Source organism: Ambystoma mexicanum, chromosome 10 (genome assembly GCF_040938575.1).
Source record: "Ambystoma mexicanum isolate Mex_15411 chromosome 10, UKY_AmexF1_1, whole genome shotgun sequence".
Lineage (NCBI taxonomy): Eukaryota > Metazoa > Chordata > Amphibia > Caudata > Ambystomatidae > Ambystoma > Ambystoma mexicanum.
In genome coordinates this window covers 1,231,578,763-1,231,598,496 of record NC_090932.1, presented here as the reverse complement: position 1 = coordinate 1,231,598,496, position 19,734 = coordinate 1,231,578,763, and the positions used below count along the sequence as shown (strand labels likewise).

Below are 19,734 nucleotides of genomic sequence, written 5' to 3'. Positions count from 1 at the left end.
GTTCTCCTTTGTCACCATCCTTCTCCACTGTCCCTCTTCTTCTACACAGTCTTTATCAGTTTATCTTGGGCACCATAGCTTTGCCAAAGGGTCAGGAAGGAAGTATTTTCTAAAGTGGCACAGTCTTGATCGTGGGAAATGTAGCAGTAGAGAATATGCCCAGTCCTAATTCTTACAATGGTGCCAGCATGCTTGTTTGCAGACCTTCAAACCCAGCCTTACTTCATGAAGCTCAGAAGCGTCAGTCTGTCTGCCTCTCGCTGGGAAGCACGAAAACGAAGGCAGATGGCAGCAAGGAGGAAGATGGGGTTGCTCTTGCAGCTATCAGCAGAAGCAATAGAACCCGACTCATCCAGTCGGCCCTGAAATGTGCACCGAAGAAAGAAGAAGGGAGATTGACAGCGATCACCGAGGCAGGGGAAGCCAGAATAACACTCATTGGAACAAGGAAAGTGAGGCTACTACAAGCCTGCCTGACCAGGCATAACAAAATGTGTTATAGGACCCAGCCCGAACCCAGTAAACTAACCGGGATTGGAAAACGGCAAGGGTACTTGAGACCCGGACTAACTGGGGAACACAAACGAGACACTAGCCAAGTTGGCAAACTTATATCATGGTTCTTCTATGGTGAGGCTGCATGGGAACAATGGGTGGACCTTAGTCCCTTTTTGAAGACTGCCCCCTTCACAGCACAGTCTGGGCAGGGGAGTAGAAAGTACAGCACTGGTCAGGGGAAGCAGACCAATCAACACCAGGGGAGGGAGATCTACGTTGTAAAAAGGAAACAGTAAGTGTTGATTTTCTGGGTTAGGTCAGAGGTGAAGGTGGAGGACAACCATAATACCAGCAGGAGGATTGGAAGGAGCAGCAGCTTGTGGAGGAGACTACTGGAGAGGTATTGATGTAAGGGTGACAGTGGTTCTGCTGTGGACATGTGCCTGTGTGAGACAAGTATGTAGTAAGTGTGAGGTACAAACCTGAACCCCCTTAGGACACTAACCTATGGTTAGAACAGGGAATGCTTGCAAATCCCTGAGGGTTTAGTGAGTATAAGAACAGACCCTAGACAGTAGAGATTACTGATCAATAGCACCAACCTGGGATTCATCTGGGATTAAGGATGACTGGGCTAGAGAGGGAACCTAAGGGAGACAAGAGAGATAGTCATTGGGCCCTCAGACGTCTAATAAAAACCCTTGGGCAATCCCTGTGACTTGTGATTCTGTGCCGTCCTGTCATAATCTCCTGTGACAATCCATCGCCATCACAGTCCTTCATCAAGGTCCCTCTCCTGCATCACAGCTTTTGATCACAGTACTTCGACATTATCTCAGTCCTTTTGCTCCATCACAATCAGTATCCCATATCGCAAACTTTATCCTTCACTATAGTCCCACTAGTTGTAATAGTTCTTCGCCTTCATTCTGGTTGGATTTTCTCAGGCGTAGTCTTTCAGTCGGGAATAGTCTCCATCTCTTCTGATCATTACTCTGCAATGCCTTATCTATTTTTTCCTCTTTTCTCCCTCCATATGCCACGCTTTGTGTCCCTCTGTCTCACTTTCTCTCTTGTTTGCTAATCATTTCTTATCATCATCACTTTATTGTATTGAAAAAGCATTACAAATAAGAGAAAACAATACAATCGTAGAAATATGCTAAAATATAATTGGTAGATCACAATTCACACAATAAAACAATAACCACGAAAGGAAATAGTAATACAAATTACAAATATTATAAAACAACCCCCATGTCCCTTTCGCACAGCTCTTCCATCTGTTTTATGAACTCTGAAAATCTAGGGTTCAAGGGCTCTTGTTTTTTTGTGCCAGGCTACAGTGAGGTAGCTGGCCACTACCTTCATCACTCTCTCATCTTTAGTGGATGCACATCATTCCACTGCCTCCTTACACATTTTAATACTGTTTGTCCTGCAGAGGGCTGGGAGCCATTTTCGCCTATATCTGCGATAATGGGAGCATAATAGTAAGACATGCACTACAATCTCAGCAATCCTCTTATCACATTCACAGAGTCCAGCCCAAGGTACCTTGCCCCACGGAGCAGGAGTCTGGAGGGAGGCATTTCAATCTAAACTGCAAAAATTGCTTTATGGACATGGCCTCCTTTATTATACTAGAGGCACACAATCCTCCACCCCCATGTATTCTTATGTTTCAAATACTAGGGCAGCATGTCTTTTTCTTGATTACCCATCATCACCTCCCTTCTCACATCCCAAAATCTCTCCCTCCCTTCCCTGGGGAAATCCCTAGTAATAATAGTTAGAGACTACCACAGGGAATGAAAGACCAATGCATGAAAACTCTTCTATGGCCAGCCCACCTATGAGCTCTTCATAAAAGCATCCACGCTTAAAATATCTTTCATTCTGGCTTAGTTCACCCCAGTCACCAGTTACCCTATAGCCTACCCCAAATTTCCGATTGGTAAGAGAGCAATACCATCAGCGATGGGACACTACCCTGTCTCTACATGCAGGCGTTTGGCCAGACTAATTTTCGTGGAAAGGGGCTTTTAAGGTAGTATTTATTAGCTACAGTCACTGCAGCACATGGTCCATAGCCACAGACACGAGCACCCTACACAGGGGCAGGAACAACCTTCCATTGATGGACATCAAGGGCCTATTCAGTTCTATTCGCTAAAACCTCCCACTGGATATCAGACCCTTACTGGCAGAATGTCCCAATTTACAATTTCTTTCCACCTGCAGCCTTCACCCTATGCCATTATCAAAGCCAGGCTATAAAAGGGAGACCCCTATACATCTAACTTTTATACAAAAACTCATTCTGGGCCAGTTAGCTAGGTTCATCACCATAACCTCTGTTATGCTCTTGTTAATAACCAGCTCCTTGGAAACGCAGTAATTACAAACGGCGCCCAGTAGTTTATAACATTCTAAAAAGGGTGTGCCTACACACAGGTGAGCCTACACATCCCTGCCTGACACACTTCCCTACCAACAATTGCCCATGCATTGCTCCCTTCACTCTCCATCTTACTATAGTCACATTACCATCATGGAACACCTCTAGTATTGCCACCTATGTTTCCCTCAGAAATGCATCCCTCTGCAGCTCCCAATGCAACTCACTATTCATGGAGTCGTAAGCCACTGTCAGATCTACACGCCTCTTTCTCTATTTACTTTCAACGCACAGGAGGGTGTGAGGAAACCAGGATCAAAGATGCAAAATTAGTTAATTGAATTGAGAATGTGTAAAGGGATGACCCTAAAGGAATAACATATAATGCAATGTAATGTATTAAAATGTTGCTATTCTATGTTGAACCAACTGCTCCCCCAAAGCCTGCATATGGATCTGTGTGTTATTCCTGCATTTTGCAACTGGCCTTTCTTGATTGGAGGCTTTGACGTATGCATCGAAGTTAAACTCTGCTATAAAGTGTGAATCTTGAAGATTAGGACTGAAAAGAATAGCTGCTTCAGTTGTCCCAAATGGAAAGGCATGAATGATGCTCAAATGTTTCTCAGTCAAAATGGGCATGTGGCCTTTATGCTATCTGATTTTTCCTTACGTACATTATCACTAACATGTTTACATGAATGTGAACGCCCTCTTTGCATGGGAGTAACTGGTAACCTGGTGCTGGGTCTTGGTACATCCCAATGTCCTTGTAAACAATAGTTATCAAGCTGTACATGCAGTCTATCACATGATATTAAAAAACATGTATTTTTGCATTCTATTTCAAAGTGGTAAAGTTCTAATTATTAGCTTTGTAGCAAATTCATTGTCAAGGGTAATGCTGTTATGTTTTACATTCTTTACAGCCCAGGTAATGGGACTCAAAGCTGTGTTTTAACATTGATAATTGCATGTTGGACAGTATAAAGATCAAAAGCATTTTATGGGCCTATGTAGCAGGCTGTGTAAGATCCACAGCTCTTCTGCTGATGTGAAATATTAGAAGTATTTAATCATCCAGCAGTGCCTAGCAGCTCACCTTACAATAGTCAGATGATGGCCAGCAATCAGCTTGCCTGTTGTTTAAGCTTATTCCATTCCTTAGGGGAATGTCACATAGAAGACCATGTGGACCAAGAATGATGCCAAGACCACCACATAGTTGAATTACTCATTTCATGCATACTGTGTACAATGGATAAACTAAAAAAGAACCTGGGAATTCCCCAAACATAACAAAAAGTAACAAGGACAACCTAAGTGTTAAGACTTTGGGGGGTTGGGAAAATCCAGTCTATCCCTAACTCTACGAGGGGTTTCCCCGCCTCATGAAAACTAAGGAACGTCTGTGTCAGGATGTTAAATAAATAAAGCACCATCAGTCCTGTGTCCAAAACCCTAAACTGACCCTTACCTGCTAAATACAAGGTTAAGGGCTTTCTCTGAGCTATAATCCTATAGCTTATTCTTGAAGTTTCAAACAAAGTTCTGCAGTGCAGAAACAAAGACTAATGTTTCACCAGGAAAAAGGGGTTCTCCCTCCCTCTATGTTTCCTCTGGTTTCTCACAATTCGTCCAGCAATTCCAGTAAAGTAAATAATGTTCCAATGTTTCACAAGGAGATGACGCTCGCCCTGAATATTCCTTTTTATCCACTTTGTTATCCCACAGTTTAAAGGAGGAAGAGGGAAAACATTCCAGCCTGGAATCCCTTAAGTCTTCACTGATTCAATGGTATTCTTGTTACTCAGAAGAAACATCTTGTTCCTCTCTAAGGGGCTTCCCCTTCTGTCACTATTCCACAACTTCAGGTTTTTTCAATTATCTTCTAAACCCTGGTTTACTCTGCAGCCACAGCTTCATTGTTCTGTTACTTCTTTTGTTTTTTTTTATCACTCAAATATGTATGACTATTCCCTTTCTGCATCGGCCACTATGGTTTCTTGAATGATTTTCCTCTCCATGATATACTCTCCTGCCAGGCTACTGTAGCTTATCATTATCAAGGGATATGGGCCCTCCCTTTGAGCAATGTTCCACACTTTCAAGGTGGGGTTCTGAAACCCCTTTGCTCACTTCTACTTTCACCCCTTGTTTACTTGTCTTCCAGGGTGTCACACCTTTCTGCTTGGAGTGTAAGTCCCAGACTGTTTGCCTGGTTCACTATCCTGTCTAGGCTTCTTCCCTTTCTTTTAACTCTTTCTTGTATCCAAGAAACAACACTTCTCCAATAGTGGGTCACTGACTCTTTCTTCACAAGCTTTCTGTCAATTGTATTGTTGTTGCTTGAGTTTTCAACAATGTACGGTTATGTAATAATTTTACTGTCTTCACTGATGCTTTTTCCCAATATTCGTATCAATTCTATTAGTTTGACTTAGGCTTTTTGCAGTGTTTGTATCCATATTGATTATATGGCCATCTCCTATGCTTTTTGCAATGTTTGTCTCAATTCTATTTCCTTCAATTAGGCATTTCGCAATGTTCGTATCTGTATCAATTATATGGCCTTCTCTGTTTGGGCTCTCTCACGTTGGAGCCGACCTGCAGTATTAGCCCTTAAGAGCCCCTGTAAATCATGCGCTCTCCCTTGGGCATACTGGTGTGTTGGTTTAGGTATACCAGAGGGACTGGGGTTCACACTACAAGATCACTGTTTGCTCACCAAGGGTCCAACAAACCCTTCCCCGGTACACAGATGAAGAACTGAGCCAAGGGCATGTTAGAATTGTTGTTTTTTGCACAGACATGGATCATACAGGACATTGAGAATCTCCTGATATAACAGCTCCTGAGCGCCTGCCACGCAATTTTGTTCAGTTACTGCATCACAACATGGGGCTCTTCTCCAAAAACCTACAAGGGTACATGATTGGATAGTTGGATTGGTAGTGCCTATACACAGCAGCTTCTACGAGTTACTCTATTGCCCTTGCATGTCAGGTGGCTTGCCTGCCCCTTCCTCAGAAACGTTGCATTGTTGTAGGATCATCGATTACCATTGGCCCTTGCCCTCTGCCATCCACCCCTGGATTTGTGTTGCCTGATTGGCTGGAGCTGATCCGCCTAGGCCTGGAATTCAGCTCTGTTCTCAGCGCTCAGTGCACTTTCTCAATGTGATGAGAAAGACTATGTGTTCCCAGTGTAACCGTTAGTATTGCCACTTTGGTAGTGATAAAATGCTCCTGAGCACTGGGCGACAATTCTGGAAACTTTGTTCGAGAAGGTGATGTGGGAAGGTAGGATCCCAATCTAATGGCCATCGGCAATACTTATTCCTGTGTATAAGAAAGAAGACCTGCTGCTAACAGGTAACTATCTTCTTCTGGCTATTCTAGATGTTCGTAGCAAGCTGTTTGCCTCATTCCTATTGGATCGCCTACAGACATGGTCAGATTCAGGGGAGTTGCTAGGTCTGGAAAAGACCCAGGGCTAAGCTGATGTTTGTACTGTTGGGACTGGGGGCTAGCTAGTCTTTTGGCTGTAGCTCCTGAGATTCTATCCAGGGGTACAACCAAACGATCAGGGGCTATAGCCCCCTTAGCCCACCCCCTAGCAACACCCCTGGTCAGATTCCAATAGGATCCTGGATCGCTTCCAGATGAGTGTTCGCCTGGGCTGCTCCACTATACACAAACTGATGGATTTTATTAATTATGGGCACAAGCATTAGGGGAGGCCACGGCCTGTATGCACTGTTTGTGGACTTCAAGTCTGCGATTGATCTGGTCCCCAGGGAGAGGCTTTGGGCTAAACTAGCAGCCAGGGGCTGTCCACCTGTACTATTAAACTTTATAAAACTGCTTCACTCTGACAATGTAGGTGAGGCTGGACAACGAAGGGACACTGTCATGGCCTATGGCCAGTTCCAGAGGGGTTAAACAGGGGTGCAGACTGGCCCCATTTTTGTTTAATATGTACTTACCTGACCTCCCAGAATACCTCGAAAGTATGGACTCTTGCCTGCCCAGGATTGGCCCAGCCCCTGTCAAATATCTTGCTTATGCCGAGCTGGAGCTGGAGAGTAGAAGAAACTATCTTTCATGTCAAGCTGCCAGAGAAAGGAAGGCAATGTAACAAACAGTGCTGATTGCTGCCTTCAGTAAAAAAGTCTGCACGGTTCAGCCTTCATGGTATTCTGAAGTTGTACAAACAGTGCTTCTGCCTGTCCGTTTTTTATGGTTTAGAATCTCTAACCCTGGATGACTTGTCTTAGGTCGTTAGGGCTGAGGTCTGTTTCTGGCACCGAATATTTGGTCTCCCTCCCTGTATCCCGATGGAAGTCAGCTGCCTGTAATTGGGCATTTTTCTCGATGACCAACATGCTCCCACTGAACTGTGGTCTGCTATACTTGAAGGCCCTCATCAATCCAGAGTGTGACCTAATAAGATTGTTGGGCTCAGACATGGTAAACAAAGTACAGTCAGGGTTTGCTAAATCCACGCTAAGTATTTTCAAGACTCTCTGCTGGGCCCCTGACTGGGAACGCAGTTACTGGGAACACCAGAAGGAGTTCAAGCGAAAAAAGCTTCATAGGGACAGTCTAAAGGATCAAGCCCATCTCCTGAGCATGAAGTCTTATGGGTGTACATCCTTTGTTCTATATCCCCCTGGAAGAGCACAGCGCTATCTTATGTTGTGTCCCTCAAAATACATCTGCAGGTTTCTATTGCTTCTCCATATAAATAGATTGCCTGTATTGACGAACAATGGGCCAGCCAAGAAATTGAAAAGGCCTGGAAGATTCTGTCAATTGTGAAAAAATCATGATTGCGCTGAAACTGGAAAGCACATATTGACAGAGTATCCCATTAAGATTCCTATGATTGAGTGACATCTGGGTGCTTATGTCCACAATTTTCCCTCAATCAGTGAGGGGGCTTTTTGGCTTTGGTGTCTGAATACAGAAACCAAGAGCCTGCAGTTGGTCCTCGATCGTGTTTGGATATCATTCGAACAGCTGCTTGTGTCTCATGTAGAACCTTGACATGGGTAGAGTCATTGTCACGGATGAGGTCTATTAAGGAAATCCTGCCAGCTTGTGTGTGATTGTTTTGCCAGGATGACTCTCTTTTCTGCCTGGTTGCTCGAAACTTCAATTCTGTCTGTCTGAACGCTTGTTTGCGTGCTTGGAATACTTGATTGTAAATTCTGCATAAATTATGTATGAATTTTTAAATTTTGAATTCTGAATCTTATTCTGTATCTAACGCATTTTAAGAAGCATGAATCTTGCATTTCAAAATCTGAATTGTACTGTATTATATTGTACATTTAATTTCGTTTTGTATTTTGTATTATAATTATGGATTTATTTTCCTTAATGTGTAAAGTCTTTGACTGTATCACATTAAACTATAAATACATTACCACATTGCCTTTCAGAGTGCCTGCAGGGTTGCAACGTTGTTAAAGAATCCATGTCTCACTTCATGTCTGTGTCACTGGCAACTGCTCATATTCCCACCGCGGGTGGATGACCATTGTCTGGCTCGGCTGAACCATGTGGTTGAGGACCACGAAATCAAGCTCTCTGGTCTGCAATTCGTGAGGATTTATGCTAGTTTTTTGCAGATGGCTTCTTCTCTCAGAGGCATAAGAATGCTCTGCTCATCGCTGATCTTGGCTGTGAGCTCTGGTCTGCTGCCTCGTGCAGCCTAATTCTGTTTTTCTTCGCCTCTCGTCACGGGGCCCGGGGACTCACGTAACCTCACTACAGTTATACTATGATTTCTCTCTCTCTCTCTCTCTCTCTCTCTCTCTCTCTCTCTCTCTCTCTCTCTATATATATATATATATATATATAATATATGCTAGGTTTCTTATAGGTTGGTAGTATTTGACTCTTCCATGATCCTTATATGATCCCGTAGTACCATATGATTAGTTGTAATAAGCGTCTGCAAACTTGCTCTGCATCTCTTCTTATCTTTGCATTTCTGCGTTTGGCTAATGAAAAAGAATAATAAAGGTTTGCGACAGTATGTATATGTATCTGTCCTCTATCTACAGAACTGTGAAATGCATGTTATTTGTGTGTTCACATGTGTGTCCGTGTAGCTTCGTGCATGGGTGAGAGTTTGCTTCATGACTAATGTTGCTATGTCGTGGTGTCACTAATGACATCAGCACAATGGATGTTCGGTATTCAGTCAATCTGACCCAGTGAAGTGTTTGGCTCCATGACAGTGTTGTGGTACCTGTATCCATAAAGACGTTGACTGGATAAGGTTTGAATGGTTGCTGAGTGAATATCTGTTCGTATACATGGATGCCACTGGCCCTCCAGGGGGCTGTCCAAACAGTGAGTTGCATCTTACATGTTTGACTTTCCGGGCTGTCATGTTAATGGGGGTGAGTGGCATTCCTGAGACCCTCTCTTCAGGTGTCACTCAGATGCCGGAGACAGGGACACACTGTCTTTCTTCCAGCTTGTCTTCACTGCATGCCATCTCTGTATGTTTCTGAGCTGCATTTCACATTCTGCTCTCCTCCCGTGTCCCAAATAACATCAGAAAAAGTTGCATGCACTGGCAAGCTCTGTCTTTCTCCCCCTGGTTGCTAAACGGTGTCCATTTTAAAAGTCCCAGCGTTGGCCAGCAATTTTCAATGTCTAGAATGAAGCATTGGTTTCTCGCGTGAGGTTATCCTCATTACTCCATCCCTCTTCCTTGTCTCAATAATAGAACGTGGGGGTGGAGGTGTGCATACTGCTGTTGGCTAGGAAAGCCTGGGAATTCAGTGTACACATTACAATAACCCATACAGGAGTCTTGTATACGTCCTTGGGTGTTACTAAGAGTTACCACTGAAGGGTTGTTTAAATCTAATATTCTCTTGCCTCTCTGCAGTTTATCTTCTCCTACATGGTCCTACCATAGATAACCACCCCAGGGTTAGGACCAGGCAGCTTCTGCCTTTCTCTGGCTACAAGAGGAGAGAATTTCTCTCGGAAATAAGTGATGACATTGCCAAATTCACTCAAGAGTTAGAGAGGGGCCTCTTTAGCAAAATTACCAAACCTTAGCAGCCTTACCCTCTGTCCTTTCTGTTATGACTGTACTCACTCTTACCCCAACTCTTTCATCCTCCCACCATCTGGGCATACATAGGAACCAACCTGGCTCACCACAATCTTTCTTTTCAGACATCTTCCTTGTGGACTTTCTTGCTACCCACTCCCCTTTGCCACCTCGACTCCTCTGTACCACTTTTCCCCGATGTTACCAGTGGTCCTGTCTCACTCCCAGATTCTGGTGTTCTATCCTTTTCTCTGCCTGAGACTCCCACCACCTCCATCTGGTCCTCTCCTTTCAAAACCTTAGCCCCCAATTCTACTATCTGCTGGGCTTCCTTCTTCCCGTATGCTCACTCTCCCATGATGTTACAGCCTCTTTCCTTACAACCCCTGCTATAACCACCTTATTCCTCTCCACCCTGGCTATCACCGCCTTCTTCATTTCATTCTTGCTGCCCCACCCCTCTCTCGCCACTACAGATTCCCTTCTCCTTCCATTCTACTTTTGTTGTTATAAGCACCTTACAATCCACTCCAGATGTTACCTCCTTCCTCCTTCTACTCGTGTTGGCATCACCTTCTTCCAAACCACTCCGCATCTCATTCCTTTCCTCTCATGTCATTACCACCTCCTTCCACTCCTGTCCAGATGTTGCCTCTGCCTTCCCCTTTCCTTCTGCTAATCCACTTCCGATACTACACCATTCCTATTTTCTTTTTATGTTATTACTTCCTTCCACCCTCCTAAATCCTCCTGCCTCTCCACTCCTTAAAACCTCACGTCCTCCTTCTCTCCTCTGCAATCACCTCTCCAGTATTGTTTAATCCTGAAAGATATTATTTTTCCTTCTTTCCACCTCCAGACTTCACTCTATATGGGCCCCCAAGCTTGTGAAACTCACACCACTGGACTTGACTGGCTGGCTTATATAGGTAGATTCTTGGTTAAGGATCTGCAGCTGTGGTGCCTATGTTTTGAAGGGCTGTTATTGGTTGTGAGCCTCAGTTGCCTGTGGTCCAGAATGAGGTGGAAGGAGCCAGACTAAGTCTGTATTAACTCCCATCTAAGAATAGAGGAGCTGAATTCAAAAATGCACTCTTACAGTTCACAATAAATCAAACAATAATACAATGTATTCATACACAAATATTTTAACAATTTATCATATCAATTCATAATCTTCAATTATCCTTATGAGCAATACCACTTACCAGTAGAAGACAACAAGCAATTTCTCAGCTCCTTCAACAATATTGAATATGTAACTTATTCATTATTGTTGAAGGAGCTGAGAAATTGGTTGTTTGAAGTAACAAGGGGGATACTCGTCCTGATGAAGCCCTTACAACTATTTTGAAGCGTTGAAACGTGTATGTAGACAGAGGTTGTAGTAGACTTTTGGTCAAGCAATACAAATAAACATTGAAGTTTTTAACTGCATTGTCAAATGTTACAAGAAATAGACTTTTTGTGAGATTTCTTGGCTCTTCGAAGACGTTTTTTTTGTTTAGGCACTGCACTCATGCTTTATCTTACACACCTATCTTGTTCCTTTGTTTTGTTAAAATAATATGTCTTGCACTGATAAGCAGTGTTGTTCATAAGGATAATGGTAGATTATCAATGGATATGATAAATCATGAAAATATTTTTGTATTAATACACTGCATTATTGTTTGGTAAGTCTATATTCATTCTGGTGCCCATTTTAGAATTCAAATGTGTGTCTGCTGAACCACAGAGGATTGCTGGTGTCAGGGATAAGCTTGTCATTAGGTTTTGCGTCTGCAGGGAGGGTTAGGGATGGCTTTAACCTTACTTTCACACTCTGCTTAGTAGTTGAACCTTGATGTACTTGCGAGAGGTTGGATTGCGGTTTCTTCAGTTCCAAAGGGTCCATCCAAGCAATTCATGTGATTGTAGAAGGGGTTTCCAGAGGTTCTATTTTGAGGAGAGGACCGCGTATTGGTCTGACTATGCAGAGGAGTGGTTATATATTACTATGTGGCTGTCTTTTCAGGGGTTCTGTCTTTGGGTTGGAGGCTGGTATTAACTGGCCTATATCTTGAGGAGGTGGTGAGGTGACACTCCAATTACTGTTTTTGTCAGAAGTCCTGTTTTGTTGAAAGAGGCCTTGTATTCACTAGCCTCTATTGGGGAGTGGTTATGGCATCGGTACTTTGACTGTCCCATGACAAGTGTCTCAGACCGAGGTATAGTGCCCTGGGGATCCTCCCCACTCCTCCTCTGGGCCCATCATCCCCTGGCTCGGGAAGGCATCTGGCTCCCAAGGCCACTCTCCCAGCTGTCCACAGAGCTGACAGAGAACTTTGTCAAAGGGTCCTATAAATGTAAAATGTAATGAAACTGAAAAACGAATGGCTTTGCCAATGCTCCTCAATCTCGCAACGGAATAGTTTTGCGTGGTGAATGCAACAGAGATTTCAAAACATTGAGAGAAGTTATCAGTGTCCTTGATCTATTTTGAGAGCAAAGCGTTTTCTTCCACATTGAAGGGGTTGTTTTAGTAATCTGAACAGGTGGTAGACCAGAAAGAGATGTGGGATTACGTATGAAACTATGAACAATTTTAAAAATAATCTTCTAACCACCTAATTTCAGATTCATTGTGCAACCCTTTGCTTTCACTATTTTGGGAAAACCTTACCAGCATAGAAAGAGGCAATTGACTGTGCTGCATAAAAGTGAATGCCATTTTTCATGGAAGACAGGCACAGTTTCACTCAGGGAGTAAATAAAAAGGTACTAACCATAGTAACCTGAGTATCTGTTGAGGTCTGTCTCTCTTGTTCGGCACTGTGATACCGTATCCAAGGTGTATGTTGTGCTTATTAAGTGCTGTTCCATACCATACCATAGCGACAACTGTATTTTTACTATATAGTTCTCCCCCCATACTATTTGGGTGACCTTCCATAGAGATGGAACCAGAGCCATTTGCACCTCAAAATGTGCCTTTCTCTTTCAATTTAAGCAAGGATCTGGCCATGAGGGCATAGCTCCACTCCATTGGCTCTACCCTTCATCCCAGTGCCAGTTCCTCTTTTTTGCACCTCTGCTCAGAAACCAACTACCTGCATTTTATGAGGGATCGAGGGTGGGATGTATGGAGGAGAGTGGACTATGGACTAAGAGTACAGTAGTCACTATTGTGAGTAACATTTCCCTACTCCTACATCCTGTCCCCTTTCCACCATAGCAATAGAGTGATTGCACATCATGAAAATTCACCTGGCAGGAGATAATATCAAGTAACCCATACTAAGAGATTATTCAGAATCACCTGCCTGAAGGCTGGCACAGCCTGTGAGATATTGCCCATACAATGACTAACACAGGTGTCCAAGTGGCTTTTTTACTGACAACCATCCACACGACCTGCTTCTGAAAAGCCATTGACGTGGACTTCAGTGTGACTGTATGAGCATGTAGTCCACAAGGTAGAGATCATTTCTGGATCTTGTAGGATTCAAGGTATCAGCCACAATCCATCTGGACACAAAGGCCTTTTATGCCTGATGACTGGCAAAACAGCCACCAAATGTTACAAATTGAGCATTTGACTTACAACACTCCTCTGTACAAGCTAAGTAAAACTTAGAGGCTCACCTGACATCCGAACAGTGTAGCATCCTCTCTGCATCAGATTGAGGGAATGGCAGAAAGGTCAGTAGGACTTCTTCTTGATCAATGTTAAAAGAAGAAACTACCTTTTGTAGGTGGTCAGGGTGAGTACCAAGTGCTGCCTTGTTCTTGTTCAATACTGAGTAAGGCCCAGAGGTTGAAAATACATAGATTGCACCCATCTGCCACATGTCCAAGAGATGATTAATACAGTCTTCTGCGTAACTAGTTTGTTGTACACCATTGCTATGGGCTCACAGGTCTTGTACACCCGCATTGAAAGAATAACATTGAAATCTCATACCAGATGAGGTCTCTTGACCATTGGGAAAAGCTTCTTAAGACCTTCATCATTTCTCTTTACAGTAGATTGGCTGAAGAAAGAATGAGCTTATCTGAATACTTGTAAGCACCAGTTGTGGCCAGGTTGGTCATACAGGTGTCCACCCACATTCCACTGACTGCCAGATTGGCCACGAAACTAAGAAACAGTTACTCACCCCATTGACTGCTGTATTCCTAGTCCATAGTCCCCTTTCTCCATTCTGATGGCAATCCATCCCACAGGGCAAGACGTAAGCCTTTTGCACTGCAAAAAAACAACTTCCCCATTATTTTTGTTGCACGCACAGGATCCCACTGGAATGAGGGGTAGAGTCAGTGGGGTGGAGCTGTGCCCTGGTGCCCAGTGAAAGAGAAAGGCACATTTTGCAGCACACAGGGCTCTGAATTTGTCATTATGGAGGGGTGCCCAAACAGTATGGGGAGAAAGACTATGGACTAAAAATATAGCTGTCGCTATGGTTAATAACTTTTATTTATTCCCCCGAGTTAAACTGTGCCTCTCTTCCGACACAAATGGCAAACATTTGCCTGGGGGATGCAAACGATTGGCAGAAAACCCTCTTTTCTCTGTTATGAGGATATTAGAGAAAATCTAAATCCCACCGGCCTTGCCCGTCAGTCCTTGACTGCTTGTCGGCTATTACTATCTAACTGATTTATGGGGAATGGTGGGAGAGTTTGTGGAGGAAAGGGGATTATGAATTAGGAGTACAGCGGTTACTACAGTGAGTAACTGTTTCTTACTCCAATGTCCTGTGTGAGGGGTCAGAAATGCAAGACGGACACAAAGGTAAAGTTTTCTCAAGGTTTGCCTTTTATTGTTTGCCTTTTATTAAAATAAAATGGGTTTGATAAACACATATCTTTACCTATCCTAATAGAGAGGTCCCTGCCTAGAAAAAGCTAGGAAAAGCTAAAGAAAATTGACCTAGTATCCAAAACATCTCAGACCCTCACACTAATACATACAACAAAATTGTAAAAGAAAAGTATGGCTAACTTTAGTTCAACAAAACAATTTCTTAATTGAAACCTAAAACTTCTTAAAAGCTCTCCTTGAGACCGCGGTCAGATTCCCATCCCCTAGATCAATTGAGAAATACTTTGATTACAGTTCTGATTCAACAAAGTTCTTTTCAAGGTAACGGAAAAGTCTTTTCAACCACTGTGTCTGGCTCCTTCTTACTGTCGGGCTTTGTGGCAGACCTCCAGCATTCAGCCTGCGCTCTCTCCGGTTTTGCGAACCTCCGGTAAGATGACCGTTGATCTTTCGCGGCTTCGACGACCTGCCGTATGCTGGTCTTGGAGCATGTCTCCTCTTCAGCTGGGCTTCTTCTCAGTACTGCACTTTCTGCTGTACATACTCTGCAATTCAGTTTGCTTTCACCCTTCGTGGTGACTTCTGCTGGCGTGCTTCTCACCGTGGCTGCTGATGCACCTTAGATAGTTTCTGCTTCCTCAGCTACACTTCCTGCATGGCCTTCAGTAACTCCTTGGCTTTTTTCCACTGCTTCACCTTCATTCCACAGCTGTGCCTCATCTTGGGATTTAAATATCCCACTCAGGTGTCTTGGTCGGTAACATCTAGAGCGCACCTTTGAATATACAGCATTCTAAATCCTTATTGCCTCTGAGCCCTTCTTCCTCTTCACAGTACTTCTAGCATTATGGGAACTGAAGTCCGTAGAGGATTGTGTGACATTAGTTGTTCTATGTTACTTTCATTTAATTCAGACTGCTTTATGAACTGCGAGTTTTTAGAGTAAAGGGTGGGTTGTGAAAAGAGTTTATAATTCCACATTAGATAGAGGACTTCTAATTAAGGCAGAATTGTGACAATTCAAGGTTCTCACTTTTAATTCCTGAGCCCTTGAGACACCAACCTTATTCTGTTTAGAAGAATTTTCATGATAGTTTCTTGGGGTATTTATATGAGAGGGACTGGTACACTGATAACATGCCATTAGGTATCTGGGAATGATTTCACTTTCATCCTCAGAAGAAGATGAATACTGCGTCTCTCTTAACAGAGTCACCACTCCCCCTTGATAGTTGTCTCCTCTCATGTGATCCTTCGCCCTGATACCACTGACAAGGTTAGGATTAGGTAGCGGCTGCCTTCCCATGGTTACAAAATTCAATCTGATTGGAAATTTCATAGCAAGGAATAGCTTTGGGAAGGAGGCAACCCTTACTTGGTAGCAAGAGGTTGCATAGGGCAGCATGTCCAAAACTAGTGCCAACCCTAGATCTGATGGTGACAACCAAGTGCCAACCCTGCTAATAACTTCCTAAGGAATGTTGCACTAAAAGGCCACAGCCAAGACTTTGGCCCTGATGGCGTGAACATCAATGCATGCAGGAGGCATGTACTTCTGCATGGAAAAGTAGTGTCTGATGCCTGAGACTAGCCACCTGGCAACAGTGGCCTCTGAGTCTTGTGAGCCGCCAGGGTGTTGACCACCAACATTAATGAAAAGGGCATATTCTCTACTGAACTGTTTACTTTGATTGAGGTAAAACTTTATGGACCTCTTGACATCAAGAGAGTGAAAAGCAACATCAGCCAGAGAATGGGGAAAACCACCCCATTGTTGATATGGAACAAGGACACCACTTTAGGTAAAAGCCCAGGTGACTGCATAAACCCACCTCGTCGCTATAGAACATTGTGTAGGGCTCAGAAGCCTATGGAGCCGGAATCACACCAACTGCTTCCGCTATTGTGAGAGCCACCAAAAGTGTCACCACCCACGTCAGAAACATTGGCTCAGTGGAAGCCAAAGCTTTGAAGGGTTTGAGTGTTAATGATGAAAGGATGACGTTCAAATCACAACCCGATGATGTCTCTTGGCTAGAGGATAGAGCCTGGTGAGAGCCTCAAGATCACTGTGCACAATTGTTTTTTTAGTGGCATAAACCATGTCCTGGGTGGTGCAATAGGCCCCAATATGTGGGAGAAAAGATCAACATGACTCGGCCAAGATAACAGAGCCTGCAAGCTAGGAGATACAGGAAAGGACCCAATTCAGAGGGCAGGTGAAGGGATTGACATGCTTGTCCAGAGTCCACTAACCCAACCTGGTCCACTTTCTTCTGTACTGGACCCGGTTAGAGCCCTTCCTGGCTCCTTTGATCATTTCCATATTTTCTACTGATAACTCAAGATGGCCTAGGTAGAGCTGCTCAGGAACCATGCTATTAATGGAGGAGTTTGTTTGTTGCTGGAAGCGGAATCAGCCCTTGCCTCTGGGCTTCTACTGGGTGGGAGAACCAGAAGTGGCTTGGCTACTGAGGGGCTATGAGGATGAGAGTGGTGTTCCCGTAGTTGGATAATCTCTCCAAGACCATGGGGAGAAACGGAGAAGGGAAGAAGAAAGGCATACAGGGAATCCCAAGGGATCTATAGTGCATCTCCCAAGCAGTTCCTGCCGACTCCTCTGGAGGGGAAAAGAGAGCATCTTCTGTACTAAGGCATGTGAAAGGGTTGTATACGAATTGTTTGTTTTACAACTGTTCGAATTACAATTGACCTTTTCACAATTGACCGAATTATGAAGGTCAATTGTAACATATATGTGGGGGGAAACTCACCACAACCCCCCACCCAACGCCAAACACCCCAAAACCCATATATATATATATATATATATATATATATATATATATATATATATATGGTCAATTGTGAAAAGGTCAATTGTGACCCTTTAAATTCAGTGTCAATTGTTCATTCGAACAATTGTAAACGAACAATTTGGGTAATACCGTGTGAAAGAGCTCTACCTCTGGGTGACCCCATTGCACAAAAATGGCCTCCAAGAATGAGTGTTTGATCTCCTACTCATGATCTAGTTACATAATTCTGCTGAGGAGGTCCACTCCCAACCTTCACGCAAGCAGGCACAAAGGAGATAGTCTTGCTCGTTTAGATAGTACATGGAGGTCAAACTGTCGGCCTGGATGGGAACTCTCTTTCCTCTGAGTAATGTTAGAAAAGCTCTCATGTCATTGACTATCGCATGAAGCTCAAGGACGTTGAAATAGAGAAGATGCTTCTCCTGGGACTACAGACCACTTGGTCTTGGGAGGTCCCAAATTGGCTCCCCACCCTTCAAGGGAGGAGTCTGTGGTGACACACCTCTCTGGATCTGACTCCTGACAGGAAACTCCCCGAGGCAGACTGCATAGCTGGCTCCACCATATCAAGTCCTGGTCTAATGTATCTGGGATCAGGATCCCCAAAGATTGGTTCCAAGAGCTGGCTAAGTGCAACTGGAGATGTCACATCTTTAGGCGTGCTAGTGGAATGCAAACAGCCTTCAACCTTAAGAGCCTCTGAAACCACTAAGCACAAGTCGTTAGTCTATGCTGAAAATGGCCCATGGTAGCGGAGATATCCAAGATCCTCTACTGGGATGGAAAAGCTCCTGCCACCTGTGAGCCACATAAAGATCCCAGAAAGATCAGTCTCTGTGAAGGGACCAAGGTCAATTTCTGATGTTTGATGAAGAATGCAAGATTGAAGAGAGCGCCCATTAATGAATGAGCTGATGCTACTGCCTGGTGCGCAGAAGGGGCTCGGAATAGGCAATCTTTCAAGCATGAACAGACTTGTATCCCCGTCAACAAATGCAAGTAGCTTTCTACTTGTTTCATCAGTGTAGTAAATAGTCTTGCAGCTGCATTCAATCCAAATGGAAGGGCCCTGTACTGAAAATGCCTCCCACTGATGGAGAAGCTCAGTAATTTCCTATGGGGTGCCAAGATGTGAACATGCAAGTATGTGTCCTTGCGGTCCACAACGCAAGAGCATTCCTCCGCTTGAACTGATCCTAGGATCCGGGCAGATGGGACCATCTTCAACTTTTCATTGGGGAGGAAAATGTTGTAGGAGAAAGGTCTAGGATTGCCCTCAGGCAAGCCCTGTTCTTCTTGGCACAGAAAATAGAGAGGAATAGATACCCTGGCCCCTCTGGTCAAGGGAAACACCTTCTATGGCCTCCAAGGAGATGAGCGTGTTGACCTCTATCAGAAGTGGGGTGGAATTAATCTGGATGAGAGGAGGAGACAAAGGAGGATATAATGGAACAGAAAGATGGTAGCCTTTGAGAATATGGAGAGTGTCCAAGGGTTATGAGAGTTGGTCTGCCAGTGCAAAATATGACAGGGAGCCTGCAGCAGACTGGTGTTGTGTGGACCTGGTTTGCCACATCATTGCTTCTTTGGATCTGCTGAAGTTGTAGAGTTAGATCCGGTGAAGAAGACTTTTGAAGACGAGTGAGGCCGATTCCTTCTGTGGCCGCTGGAAGACCCATTATGTTTTCTGGTTTTCCTGTCCACGAAAGCCACCAAATGACCTCTATCTGGCATCTTTTGAGAAAGCTGACTGTTTAAAGGGCTTTTGAGCTAGCTTGGAGAATGCTGGCACTGACTTAATAATCTGGGACTAGTTCTTCCTTTTGTTGATGTTCCCATCCATGAATGGATGAAACAGATCCTGGTCATCAAAGGGCAAGCCTAGTATCCTGTCTGCAACCTCCTGAGTAAACTGCATGCATCCATGTCACTGTGAGCGTGTCATCACTTAAAGACATGCCTCAACTGGAGGTATCAATGTGGTGGACTGAAGCTTTGAGAAGATCCTGCGCGATGAGCTTCCTGTTTGTCAGTGGGAAGGACAGCCTGAAAATCACTGATTTCCTTCCAAAGCTTTTGGGTAGCAGCAGCCAGAGGCATGTCAGCATTGGCCTGCCTGAAGC

At 44.0% G+C, this 19,734-nt stretch overlaps 1 protein-coding gene across 1 annotated transcript in view; it reads right to left on the bottom strand.

The window, feature by feature from the left end:
• KSR2 (kinase suppressor of ras 2) overlaps positions 1-19,734 on the bottom strand; it is a 2,560,931-nt gene that overhangs the window by 120,757 nt on the left and 2,420,440 nt on the right. The window lies entirely within an intron of this gene.